Consider the following 14,507-nt stretch of genomic DNA (forward strand, 5'->3'; position numbering starts at 1 on the left):
GAGGCAGCATCTTTATCATCTGCCATCCTTGGGATTCATTTCACATTCAAATAAATAGAAAACTACTTGCAAAGAGGCACATTACACCCAGATTTACCCAGGGGTAATTTACAGGTGGCATTTCATGCCATAACTTAATGGCACTTTATCAACATTGGATTTTCTGGGCTCACTGATTAGTTCATGCTATATGGAAAGTGCTTTGCCATAATTTTTCATTAGCTTCACAAGTTACGCCATTTGGAACCATGTAAGGTGGCTAATGTTTCAGTGATTTTCAAAAACACTTTTCAGTCAAGAAAGTCAAGCACCAAATGCCAGTGACTCAGGAACCATTAGACGTCTGAGACATGACCATGACTAAAGATTAGCTGTAACAGTATTTGGATATTTTAGAGTCTTTGAAATATATGAACGCTCATTAAACTAATGAAGATGAGCGTCAGCCCTGGGCTCTTCCTGTGGCTCAGCTGCGGCCAGAGGGTGGTGGCTTCCAGTCCAGGCATACTCACTGCCGACCCTGTCCCTCACCTCTCCTATCTGCTAAGGCAAATACTTCTGCTTCCCAGGCATCACAGAAGATGCCCTCACGTACTCTCCAGGAAGAACCGGTAGCAGTCTAAACCTGGGAGATGCTTGACAGCTGAGAAGATTGGTCTTCCTGGAGAATTGCCTGGAGGGTTTGTCTAGGACCTACCAGTGGATCTTCTCCAGTTTCTAAAAAATGAAATACAACAGGGTGAAATGGAATGGGAAACCATCAGAGCATGTGATAACGACAAGTACTATTTTGTGAAACCTTTGTTTCAATTATTTATGTAGGTATATGTGTGTACTGAGACATAATGTGGAATGTATTTTTAAATGTGAGCCAAGTCAAAAGGCCTTGAAGAATGCTGCTCTCAGAATGTATAATTTACTGCTGGAATAAGCCAGACTAGTAAGAAGCTGTTGCCTGGACACATCACAGTGGCTCCTGAAGCAGTGCTAGAACACTTCCATAATAACAAGTTTAAAACAATACAAACCTTTCCTCTCATGCCTTACCTCTCTGAGATATAGGTGAGCTTAATGAATTCCTCTGCTCAGGTAACAAGTTAGCATTTGTTCAGTATTCATTCACTCAACAAACATTTACTGAGACTGTTCAAGGCACTGAGAATATAATGGTGGGAGAAAAACAGACAAAAATCCCTGTCTTAGTGAAACTTGTATTCAAGAGTGGAGGCAGCACAGACTATAAGCAAAGGTAAATCAGTAAAACAGAAACTGTTCAGTGGCTGTAAGTGCTAAGGCAAAAAAATAAACGGAAAATGGTAACAAGGAGCATTTGGGGGCTGTACTTGTTTTCTGTTTTTCTGTATAACAAGTTACTACAAACTTAGCACGTTAAAACAGCACACATTCAAGACAGTATGGTACTGGCACAAAAACAGAAATATAGATCAATGGAACAGGATAGAAAGCCCAGATATAAACCCATGCACATATGGTCACCTTATCTTTGATAAAGGAGGCAAGAGTATACAATGGAGAAAAGACAGCCTCTTCAATAACTGGTGCTGGGAAAGCTGGACAGCTACATGTAAAAGAATGAAATTCGAATACTCCCTAACACCATACACAAAAATAAACTCAAAATGGATTAGAGACCTAAATGTAAGGCCAGACACTATAAAACTCTTAGAGGAACACATAGGCAGAACACTCTATGACATAAATCACAGCAAGATCCTTTTTGACCCACCTCCTAAAGAAATGGAAATAAACACGAAAACAAACAAATGGGACCTAATGAAACTTAAAAGCTTTTGCACAGCAAAGGAAACCATAAGACGAAAAGACAACCCTCAGAATGGGAGAAAATATTTGCAAATGAAGCAAGTGACAAAGGATTAATCTCCAAAATTTACAAGCAGCTCATGCATCTCAATATCAAAACAAAACAAACAACCCAATCCAAAAATGGGCAGAAGACCTAAATAGACATTTCTCCAAAGAAGATACACAGGTAGACAATAAACACGTGAAAGAATGGTCAACTTCACTAATCATTAGAGAAATGCAAATCAAAACTACAATGAGGTATCACCTCACACCATCATCAAAAAATTTACAAACAATAAATGCTGGAGAGGGTGTGGAGGAAAGGGAACCCTCTTGCACTGTTGGCGGCAATGAAAATTGATACAGCCACTATGGAGAACAGTATGGAGGTTCCTTAAAAAACTAAAAATGGAACTGCCATGCGGCCCAGTGGTCCCATTGCTGGGCGTGTACCCTGAGAAAGCCATAATTCAGAAAGAGTCATGTACCACAGTGTTCATTGCAGCTCTGTTTACAGTAGCTGAGACATGGAGGCAACCTGGGTGTCCAACAACAGATGAATGGATAAAGAAGATGTGGCACGTATATACAATGGAATATTCCTAAGCCATAAAAAGAAATGAAATTGAGTTATTTGTAGTGAGGTGGATGGACCTAGAGTCTGTCATACAGAGTGAAGGAAGTCAGAAAGAGAAAAACAAATACCGTATGCTAACACATATATATGGAATCTAAAAAAAAAATGGTTCTGAAGAACTTAGGGGCAGGACAGGAATAAAGACACAGATGTAGAGAATGGATTTAAGGACACAAGGAGGGGGAAGGGTAAGCTGGGATGAAGTGAGAGAGTGGCATGGACATATATACACTACCAAATGTAAAATAGATAGCTAGTGGGAAGCAGCCGCATAGCACAGGGAAATCAGCTCAGTGCTTTGTGTCCACCTAGAGGGGTGGGATAGGGAGGGTGGGAGGGAGATGCAAGAGGGAGGGGATATGGGGATATATGTATACATGTAGCTGATTCACTTTGTTATACAGCAGAAACTAACACAACATTGTAAAGCAATGATACTCCAATAAAGATGTTTTTTTTTTTTAAAAAAAACATACATTTATTATCTTACAGTTTCTGTGGGTCCAGGAGTCTGGAGATGGCTTAGATGGTCCTCTGCCCAGCGTCGCACAGACTGCAATCAAAATGCCAGCTGTGCTGAATTCTCATTTGGAGAATTAGCTGGAGAATAATCTTCTTGCAAGCTCATCCAGGTTGTTGGAAGAATTTAATTCCTTATAGTTGTATAAGTGGAGTCCCGGTCTTTTTTTTCTTTTGGCCATGCCTTGCAGCATGTGGGATCTTAGTTCCCCAACCAGGGATTGAACCCATGCCCCCTGCAGTGAAAGTGCTGAGTCCTAACCACCAGACCACTAGGGAACTCTCTGCCCTGGCTTTTTGATGGCTCTCCACTGGAGGCCACTCTGAGATCCTAGAGGCCTCCCAGTTCCATTGGCCCTCTCACAATGTGGCAGCTGACTTCTTCATGTTAGTAAGGAAAAGCTCTTGCTCTAGTCTGCTAAGATGGAGTGCTATATCATGTAATGTAATTATGGGGTGACAGCCCATTGTCTTGCTATATACTGTAACCTAATCAAGGAAGTGACATCCCATTACCTTTGCTCTATTTTATTAGAACCAAATTACAGGTTCTGCCCTCACCCAAGGGGAGGGGGATTTGAGGTGTGGCTCCTTAAGGGTCACCTTAGGGTACACCCAGACACAGTGAGGTTGCAGTTTTAGACAGGGTGGCCAGAAAAGGCATCCCTGAGAAGTATCATTTGGGTAAGGACCTGGGGAGGAGAAGAGGAAGAGAGTCATGTGGCTATCTTGGCGAAGAGCATCTTCCCAAGAGGAAAAAGCAAATGCAAATCCCCAAGGAACATGCCTGCCATTTAGAGACAAAATAGCCTGTGTGCTGATGAGAAAGATCAGAGAGGGACAAAAGGATGCTTGCAGGAGAAAAGAGAATAGCTGGAAAATTGTCTATGAATAAGCAAGAGGAATCTAGTGCAGAAGTGAGCAGGTTGACATTTGCTAGTAGCAAAGACCAGAAATTCATGGTAAAAGGCTTGGAGGCAGAGTATATGGGCACATATACAAGTGTAGCTATGGTGATGGGAACTTCTACTTTCTCACTGAACTAGGAAGCAAGGACATCTGCTGAGAGTGAGGATTAGGAAGGAGGTGTTAGCGATTTGAGGGGGAACAAGAAGGATGACTATTTGAGGAAATAGTCATCCATGAGAATGGGATGGGAATGGCTCCCTCCCGGGAATGGACCAGGGAATGTCAGTCTGTTTGCTTGACAGCATACAAGGCCCACCTGCCCTTAGTGGTTATGAATTTAAGGAGAGACCAATCAGCATGGTTGGGTGCTTTTCACTGACCACAGTCAGTATATGTGGAGCTAGGCAAGATATATGCAGGGAGCTGGATTGAACCAGGGTTGTGGTTTAGGTAAGTGAATGTACAGAAGAAGAGAGGGGCGAGGTGCAAGGGAGTGGTTGTGGTGACTGACCATGGAATTTAAACTAGGTCAGATCCAGCAAGCAGAAAGTCAGTAAGGATACAGTTGGATTGAACAGCACCATCAATCAACTGGATCTAATTGACATTTATACAGTTCTCCTCTCGCAATAGCAGAATACTCATTCTTTTGATGCTCACATGGACGACAGAACACATTCTGGGACATAAAACATACCTTAATAAATGCAAAAGAGTAGAAATCTTACAAAGTATGTTCTCAGGCCACATGGAATTAAACTAGAAATCAGTAACAGAAAGATAGCTGGAAAATCTCAAAATCTTTGGAGATTAAACAACACACTTCTAAATAACATATGGGTCAAAAGTGAAGCCACAAGAGAAAATTTTAAAGTAAATGAAAATGAAATTACAACATCAAAAATTATGGGATGCAGTAAAAGCAGGGCTTAGAGGGAAATTTATAGCAATGAACGCATATATTAGAAAAGAATGATCGAGTCAGTTGACATGAGATTTAAGGCTAAACATTTTATGGAGGAGCATGGAGAGGTGCTGAAAGTGATATGAGATGCAAGAAAGACACCCTCATGGAACAAGAGAAGTAGGAGAGAAAACAGCCACCACTTGAGAGCCTGCAGGGAAAGCAGTGTCCCAAGGGGAAGCTAGGTTCCAGTGAGAGCACAAAGATGCAGGAAACTTCAGAGAAGAAATCAAGGTTGTGGAGATTTTGCTGATGATTTTCAGAGAGCTCTGTGGAAGGGTTTCAGGGAGGGGGGTCAGAAAAAGGAGTGTCAGAAAGGAGTGGGTAAGAGTTTGAGGGTTAAAGGGTGCCCAACCAAAGCAAGGTTAAGGGACAGGATGAGTTGGGGCAAGTTGTCCTGATGCTGCAAGAAGGGAGGTGTAGGGGTCTCCTGGGGACACACAGTTCTGTCGTCACACTGCATTGAGCTTGCAGTAGAGTGGCTTTACTCTGCATGATCAAGTCTCTTCTGACTGCTGCCGATGGAGACCTGCAGAGGGCACCGTTTTCCTGAGCAGGGGAAACCATCCATGTCTGAGTCCACCAGAAAGAGTATGGGGATGAGTGGTGGTTAGGGTCTTTGAGGTTCCAAGGAAGAGTGAGTGACATGTGTGGCGTACCTTTGTCAAAGGAGGTTTATTGTAGGGATACTCAGGGAAGTAAGGAAGACAGGGAGCTAGGCCTCAGAGAGAAGGGTGTTGCTGGTTAGAAGACTGTGATACAGTTATTAATCAGACATACGTTTAGCGGCTATGCTGACAGACTCAACAGTGTTTCAAATAAGCAAGTGTCTTTGACTCCTAGTTTAGTGCTTAATCCTTTTGTGAAACAGCTGCTCTTGTCTCAGTTTTTACTGTTACCATTGCTGCTCATTCTCATTTCATGTTTTGTATTCAAATTCTCTGAGAGGATATCCAGTCAACTGCCCCGTCTAATCTACCCCTCCCTCCCTCCCTCCCTCTCTCTGTCTTTCCATCCCTGCACCCATCAGTACATCCAGTCATTTATTTATTCATTCATTTAGCAAGTATTTATGACACCTGAAACTAATATAATACTATATGTCAATTATACCTCAAAAAAAAAGCTTCTTTCAAGAAACAAAAACAAAGAAACAAATATTGATGGAGCACTTACTGTGTTTCAGGAACTGTTCTAGGAGACCAAAGTGATGAAAGCAGATAAAGATGAAGCTTACATTCTAGCGCATATAAACAAAAAATAAATGCATGAGAAGTGCTGTGGAGACAAAGCAGAGTAAGGTGGAGAGGAATATTGAGACAGAGAGAGGGAGAGATCAGGAAAGAGCTCTCTGATAAAGTGAGCAAAGGCCTTGAGGGAATTGAGGGAGGAAGCCATGCGGATATCAAGAGGAAGAGCATTGTGAGCAAAGGAAAGAGACAGTGTTTCAGGAAGAACAGGGAGCCAGTGTAGCTGGAGTGAAAGGAAGGTGGAGAGGAAGGAGGTGAGGTCAGGTAGGTGTGTGGAGGGAGGGCGATGGATGCTGAGCATAAGCGGGAGAGTGACAGAGTCTGACTTGTTTTATTTAATTACAGTCGTAGAGTTGTATTCAGGTTCATAAGTGATTAATTTTCTTTCTCAAAGTCTAAACAGAAATCCTATTCATATATAGTTTTTTGAAGTACAATTCACATTCAGTAAAATTCATCCTTTTGAGGATCTGCAGGGACACCACCCCTGCAGAGAACAAAATTCACGGATGCTCCAGTCCCTTAGTATATAACCTATGCAAATCCTCTCATACACTTTAAACCATCTCTAGATATCTTATAGTACCTAATACAATGAAATGCTATGTAAATAGCTGTAAATGTAGTGTAAATGCTATGTAAGTAGTTGCTGGGACGCTGCAAATTCAAGTTTTGTTTTCTGGAACTTTCTCAGTCCCCCCACCGACCCCCACCGAATCCGAGGTTGGTTGAATTCACGGATGTGGAACCTGAGGAAAAGGACAGCCGACCACGTAGTTCTGTGAGTTTTGACAAACACATGGAGTCGTGTGACTGTCACCACAGTCAAGATACAGATGAGTTTCACCACTCACAGAGTTCACTTGGGCCCCTTTGTGGTCAGCACCTCCCCTCTCCACAGCCTCTGGCCACCACTGTCCTCTTTCCTGGCCTTTTAGTTTTCTGTCTTCAGAGTTATGGCTATAGAGCATCATACAAATGAAACTATACATTGTGTAGCCTTTTGAGCATGGATCCCTCCACCTGGCATAGCATATTTGACATTCATCTGTGTTACCATGTATGACGGTAGTTTGGTACTTTTTTGGCCACACCGCACAGCATGCGGGGATCTTAGTTTCCCGACCAGGGATCAAACCCGTGCCCCCTGTGGTGGAAGCGCAGAGTCCTAACCACTGGACAGACGGCCCAGGGAATTCCCTGGTCTTCTTTATTGCTGAGTAGTGGTTCAGTGTGTGCATGTTTCCAGTTTTAGATGAATAAGAAATAGAGTCACTATAAAAATTCACGTACAGGTTTTTGTGTGAACATAGGTTTGCATTTCATTTGGCTAGGTACCTCAGAGCAGGATTGCAGGGTCATATGGCAAGCGTTTTACCTGTAGAAGAAATTGCCAAACTGTTTTCCAACGTGCTTGCATCGTTTTGCATTCCCACTATCCACGCATGTCACTTTTAAAATTTTAGTCATTTTAGTAGGTGTGTAGTGATATCTCCTTGTGGTTGTAATTAGAATTTCCCTAGTGACTAATAATGTTGGGCATCTTTTTTAATGTAATTATTCTCCTTCTGTATATCTTCTTTGATGAAATGTCTTTATAAATATTTCATGCCTTTTATAAATTGATTCTTTTATTACTGAATTTTCAGAATTTAAAAATATATTTATGATACAACTCCTTTATCAAATTTTTGTTTTGCAGATATTTTCTACCAGTCTATGACTCTCTTTTTTCCCATTTTTTTTTTAACAGTGTCTTTTGAATAGCAGACATTTTCGATTTCTACTTGAGTCCAATTATCAAATTTTTAGGTTTCACATTTTGGTCTATGATCCATTTTGAGTCAAATTCTATACACAGTGTGAGGCATGCATCAAGGTACATATATATATATCCGTTGAAAAGACTGTTCTGTCTCCTGTGAATTGCCATGGAGGCTTGTGTCTGGCTGTGTTTATGGGCCCTTTTCTGTTGCATTGACCTGTGTCTGCCATTTCCCAGCACCTCACAGTGTTGATTACTGTAGCTCCGAGCTTCTCCCCTGGGGTCAGTTCTGCCTCTGCCCCCTCCCCCCATCCCAGGGTACCTGGCAACGTAGGGGGACATTTTGATGGTCATAATTGGTGGGTGGAGGTCAGGGATGTTACTAGACATCCTATAACGAATGCACAGGACAGCCTCCCACAACAAAGAATTATCCAGTCCCAAACGTTAATCATGTGGAGTTGAGGTGCTCTGTGTAGCTTTACAGTAAGTCTTGGAATGAGATAGTGCGACCCAAACAGAAGCAATTTTGGAGGAATGGGGAGAATATTAGGAACGTACGAGGTTGCTGTGAGGATAAAGCTAGACAGTATATGTAAAAGTGCTGGGCACACAGCTTATGGTAATTAAATGCTAATTTCCTCATTATTTGTTACTGCTCCTGACCTTGACCAAGTTTTCTCCTCTTTGCAGTCCCTTTAGTGTGACTTCTGCTCTTGTCCAGGGCCTACATATTCGATTTTGAGACTCTCACCATGACAAGTACTCTGTTAATAGAGCCCTGCTTGTTTCTCCTTTGCACACACATGTCGTGCATGGCCTGGGGTAGGGCCTGGTATTTGCCGTCAAAGCAGCGTTTCTTTGCCCTTTGGCCACCTGCTCACTAAGGAGGTGTGCATGGTAAAGATGCTTAAGATCTCCTCCCAGCAAATTTCAAGTATATAATACAGTGTTATTTACTGTAGTCACCAATGCAGCTTCCTTTGTGAGGGTGGTTCATTCTGGTGCTAAATGGTCTGATGTACTGGACAAGAAGGTGAAAGCCTCAGGCTTTCGTGTTCTGTGATGGCCCTTCTGGGTCAGGTTGCCAAAGAGTAATGACCTTGCTGATGACTTTATTTTGTCTTATGCTTATCCTGTGCTACATGGCCACCCTGTGTGGGCCCCTTGGCCAGGATGGACCTCAGCGCATTTGCTACACCTCCTCCAATCTGCAAATTTCCCCATGTGTGACATTCATTTAATTATTCTGTCGTTCATTTATATGTGCCAGTTATGGTGATATGTTCAAGGGTTATAGTAAGGAAGAAGATAGAAATGATTCCTGCCCTCACAGAGTTTACATTTTGACTGGACCAGAGGCATTAAGTAGCTTAATAAATACTCAGTAAAGGTTTGTAAAATAAATTAGTTCTCCCATATTGTTTATATAATGTGAATTAATTTACATTTTGTCTATGCTGCTTTCATGCTAGAACGACAGCTGAGTGATTGCATCAGACACAGAATGGCCAGCATAGCTCAAAATATTTATTATCTGACACTTGACAGAAGAAGTTTGTTGATCCCTGGTTGGATGCCTCAGATTTGTTCAGAAGATAAGGTCATTCAGGGATGCCCTTTGTGTTAAGGGTGAGGAGGGAAGCAGCATTGATGGAAACCACTTGTGGTCACAGCCTCTCATGGATATGATGGTTCATGGGAACATCTTCTTGTCCAATACATTGATCCATTTAGCTCCAGGCTGGACCACCTTCACAATGGAAGCTGCATGGTGACTGCAGTTAATAATATAGAATTGTATACCTGAAATTTGCTGGAAGTAGATCTTAAGCGTTCTCACCACACACACACACACACACGCGCGCACACACACACACACACACACACACACACACGTTAACAGTGTGAGGTGATGGATGTGTTCATTAACTTGAATCATTTCACAATGTGTATGTATATCAAATCATCATGTTTTACACTTTAAATATATACAGTTTTATTTGTTGGTTATTTCTCAATAAATCTGGAAAAAATCCACCAAAACAACTCAAAAAAAGCTGGAAAAATTCCCATGTCACCTTATCCTAAAACTGTTTCTAGGAGAGAGGAGGAAATATTCTTTCTTCTCATGGAAAAAAATACAAAAAATACTCTGAGTCAGAAATGTCTGTTTGTCCACCAAAATCTGTCCTCCCAATTTCATAGTGTGGAGTGGGAGCTGCCAGACAGCTGTCCAGTCAGGAACTGCATTTCCCAGAGTCCTTTGTGTCAAGTGTGCCCATGTGACTAGTTCTGACCAGTGGAATAGGAATGGGAGTGACCTGCCATTTGTAGGCTGGGACTTCAATGGAATGCTCACTGAAGCCCTCTTTCCCCTTTGGCTCTCTGGATGTAGAGGGCTCTGAGGTTCTAGGGCAGGACTTCTCAAAATTCTGTGTGTGTTGGTGTCACCCATATCTGGAGATCTTCTTAAAACACTGGCCTGGTACAGTAGGTCCAGGGCAGGGTCTGAGATCTTGCATTTCTAACAAGCTTCCAGGGGATAGCGGTGCTGTTTGTGCTCAGACCCTCTTTCAGAAGCAAGCAAGGCTCTAGGGGATGGTGGAGCCATAGAATGAAAGGAACATGTCTCTGAATCACTAAATAAGGAAAATCTCCGTCTTCAACCAGCAACTCCTGGTCTGTTACCTGAGAAATAAGCCTTTGGAGGTGGGAGTGGATTTGTTACAGCAGTCTTCTGGGAGTGGTTCAGAGGATTCACTGCTTCTGTTTGAAAGTGTCTTGGCAGAAAAATTTAGGACAAAATCATTGCTGGCTGCTCCACCCCTTTAATGTGGGTGCCTGTTCCAGATAACTCCTTCGTTTTTTAAGATATCTATACCTAACTATATTTTAAGACCTACCAAGGCCTTACACCATTAGCTCCTTGATAATAGAAATGGTTAAGAAAAAAAAAAAATCTGGGTTTTGTATTTGTTGACTTTGATTAAAAACAGAGTGAAAATGTTTGGGGATGGGTTGTGAATGATCTGCTTCATCTGGCAGGAAGGTTAGTGGAGAGCAGACCATGAGGGTCTTTGATCCTGGGAGGTCAATGTAGGGAGTTCAGGTAGAGTCCCTTAAGCAAGGGGCCAGCGGGTGAGTATCAGGGCCCTGGTACAGGCTGCAGGGCTGAGGCTGGCTGGAGGAGTCGAGCCCAAAGTGTGGTCACTCAAAGGCTGCTTGACACGAGTGACAGGAGCCTGGGCAGGGAGTCAGATGGGATACAGGTGTCTTTGTGTGTGTGTGTGTGTGTGTGGTATTGGGAAGAGTTGCGGTTGGAGCAGAGAGGCAGAGGGAGTCTGGACCAGTCCAAGGCCAAAACCCGCAGGGGCCTTTTGTCTGCTTCCAGCAAACATTTACAGTGGGGAGGTCAAGTTCATCTGAGGGACCCTGACCCGCTGGACCCAGTGTGCTAGAACTCAGCTAAGGATGCTAGTGGAAAGTCTCTCCCTGGGTTCTGAGCAAGGAAGGTTGGAACAAGAAGGCTTGCCCTGTCTCTGTTGCTCTCTGGTCCTGACCTTACCTTCATGAAATAAGAGCCAGAGCTGGGTCTTCTCAAGGCCTGCTGGCTTTGGGACAGAGCTGGGCCTGAGCAAGAACAGGAGAAAGTCAAGGGGAAACAGTTACTGGGTTTATTTTGGGTAAAGCACCTGGTTGAGTTGCAGAAGCTAGCCTTCATTCCAGGTGGTGTTCAAATATAAACATCAAGCCCTTTCAGAATTTTGTAAAAATAGCAGCAAACTTGAGAAAAATTGCAAACTGTCTACTCTGACTAGTCAGGGCCACTTACCATGTTGAAAGCCATTTTTATTCAAGGGAAACTGTATTGGATTTAGACATAAGGCCGGTTTTTAAAAAAATTATCCAACCTTCAGCAAGTATTTCACTGAGTGCCTATTATGTCAGGCACTGTGAGGGTTAATTGTAGAAACACAAGATGAATCTTCAATCCACATCCTGATGATGGAGAAAAGAGCAGAGAATCTATAAGAGTTGTGAGCCTGTTTACTGATTAGATACCTGCCCAGGAAAGCTCTTCGAAGAGTTGAAATACACCAGCAGGGCCTCCTGAGTCCTCCCGGAAAGGCTGGTGGCTGCCTGAGACAGGAGCTGGGAGAGGCTGAGCTCAGTGTCGGCAGCCTGTGAGGGCTGCAGCCTCCATCAGAGGATGGAGAAGGGAGAGAGGCAGGGAGCAGGGAGCATAAAGGTCATCTCCCCTCTAGCCCCGTGTTCTGTATGGGACCCCACATCACATCAGGACGTCCTGCCCAATGAATACCCACCAGTGGCCTCCTGCTGACTGTTGCGTGGAGGCCCAAATGCTGGCCAAGGCCGGTTAGGCCCTGTGAGATCTTGACCCCGCAGCTCTCCAGCCTCCTGCAGGCAAGTTCTCCAAATCCTCTGCCCTCAGGTGACCGGCTGCTGTCGGGCCTCAGATTTGCCACCTTGGCCCATGTGCCCCTTCCTCTAGGGTGGCTGAACCATCCCGGTTTGCCCGGGACTGAGGGGTTTGTTGGGATGCCCACTCGCAGTTTTAAAGCCAGGACCGTCCTTGGCGAACTGGGGAAGGCGTGCGGTCTCTGTGGGGTGGGTAGTGCCTGTCTAGTTTAAGATTATAGTCTCAGCCCTCTGCACACTGCCTGGCACATGGCTGACACCTGATAAATATCTGTTGAGTGAGAATTCCAGAGCACCACTGCAGATGTTTTTATGTCCCTCAGTTGATAAGAACAACAATTTAAAAATGTATATGTGTCAAATATTTACCCTGTGCTCAAGTCAGAGTCCCTGACTAGTTCTTGGCACCATGACAGGTGCTCACGTCTCCTTATCTCTCGCCTGGAGGATGTCAGTACCTGCCAGAGTGTCTCCCACCTCCACTGTACCTGGACAGGACTGCCAGGGCTTCCTCCCAGAGCCCAGGGCTGAGTTCATCTTTTCTTTGTTCAGAAACCTCTAATGACTCTCAACTGCTCCCTAACAGCATTTGTGATCTCCTTGACCCTACCTGTGTTTATCCTTCTCTCTCTCTTTCTCTCTCTCTCTCTCCCCCCTCCCCCTCTCTCCCTCTCGCTCTCTCGCTCTCTCTCTCTCTCTCTCTGTGTCACAGTGTCAGTCAAAATAAACAATTCACTGTTTCTCTAACCTACTTCCAAGTTTCTGAACTCTGACTTCCCTCATGCTGTTCTATCCCTTACACCTCCTCTACCTTTTGAAATTCTACCCATCCTTCAAAACCCAACTGAAATGCCCCTTATCCAGGATGACTTCTAACTGCCTCCAACCATTTCTGCATCCTCCAGAGTCCAGCACGTCATGCTTGCTGCTTTCCGTCTTGATAGCCTAACTTGAGAATTGGGGCCTGTGTTCTGTTCACCTGTAATGTTTTATGTATAGTAGGTACTCAACACTATTTAAAAACTTTTATTAAGCTGAGTTAAGTAGGTTTGCCCAAGTGAGTGCTCCTTTTGCTTCACGTAGCCCCTAAAATAATCTTATAAAACTCTAGGTCTGATTTCATTTTTAAGTTGACATCCACATTCTTATCACAAATTTAAATATTGCAAAGGATGTGTTTTCTCTTTTATATATGCTTTAAGTATATTTTATTTAAACCTTATAGTTGTAGATTTAACTCATTCAGCTTAATGGAAAATAACTGCCGTATAATCTAGCTGGCAAAGCCAGTCTTTGTGGTCAAGCCAGACAAATAGCCAAACCACACGTTCAATCAGAAAAAGTCTGACTTTATTTTAAAACTCAGGTAAACGTGGGTGCTAATTCTTAGATAGATAGGAACCCTACCAGGGCTCTTGGATTGAAGGAAGGCATTGCCTACATCAATTCTTACTCTCTAGTTTGCTCTCCTGACTGTCCCTCAGGAGGGCTGCATTCTCCAGTTGTCACTTTGTTTAATGCCCGAGAGGTTTTACACTTCAGGTTGATGAACCAGAGTAAAATTTAGGTTAGGTGATAGGTCCGCCTTTCTTCCATAATGCAAAGGGTCCTTGTGTAGGGCAACTGGGAATGGGCAATTGGCAGTCCGCAGGTTTGAAATGCATAAAAATGGAAGTTGAAGTTCTGGAAATAGATTCCATTTAAGCCATCCGTGCCTGTGTATCTCCTAGAAAGACTCTCTGCCCCAGGAACGTGTGTTCCTCAGTGTGAAGGCAGTTGACCTAGGAAGAAATCATAGCGGAGGTTGCATTTCCTTTCACATGGATAAATCTTGTTAGGGTTTTAGAAAATTTACCTTCCACTCAATGACAAAAGGTCACTTTGTTGCTTCACAAGATTCCCAGGTTCTTCCAGGTGAAATCACTCTCCAAGAGGCAGTTTCATCAGAAGAAAAGATCACAGAAAACTCTCAGAACCTTTTAAAACAGATACGGGTCTCATTTGTGGTTGCCAGTTACCCTCCCCAGGGTGGTGGGACAGACTTCAACTTTTCTGGAGTGCCTGATCACTGGGCTGCCTGGGTGATATGCTCCCAAATGCCCAGGAAGAGGTCAGTGTAATCCTAGGTTGTTGCTCCATTGTTTATACCCAAATGTTTACAAACTACAGCTGCTATTACCACCAATAATCATA

At 43.4% G+C, this 14,507-nt stretch overlaps 1 protein-coding gene across 7 annotated transcripts in view; it reads left to right on the forward strand.

Moving 5' to 3' along the window:
- The window catches only part of PHTF2 (putative homeodomain transcription factor 2), a 160,824-nt gene that overhangs the window by 139,914 nt on the left and 6,403 nt on the right, over positions 1 to 14,507 (forward strand). For 6 of the 7 annotated variants that reach the window (XR_013829764.1, XR_013829765.1, XR_013829766.1 and 3 more), the window contains 3 exons: positions 2,957 to 3,096; positions 6,801 to 6,887; positions 14,211 to 14,424. The gene's annotated coding sequence lies outside the window, so the exon portion shown is untranslated. The remainder of the gene's footprint in view (positions 1 to 2,956; positions 3,097 to 6,800; positions 6,888 to 14,210; positions 14,425 to 14,507) is intronic. The other variant, XR_013829767.1, reaches the window with a different exon arrangement.

Source organism: Stenella coeruleoalba (assembly GCF_951394435.1).
Source record: "Stenella coeruleoalba genome assembly, chromosome: 9".
In the NCBI taxonomy this organism is placed as follows: Eukaryota; Metazoa; Chordata; class Mammalia; order Artiodactyla; family Delphinidae; genus Stenella; species Stenella coeruleoalba.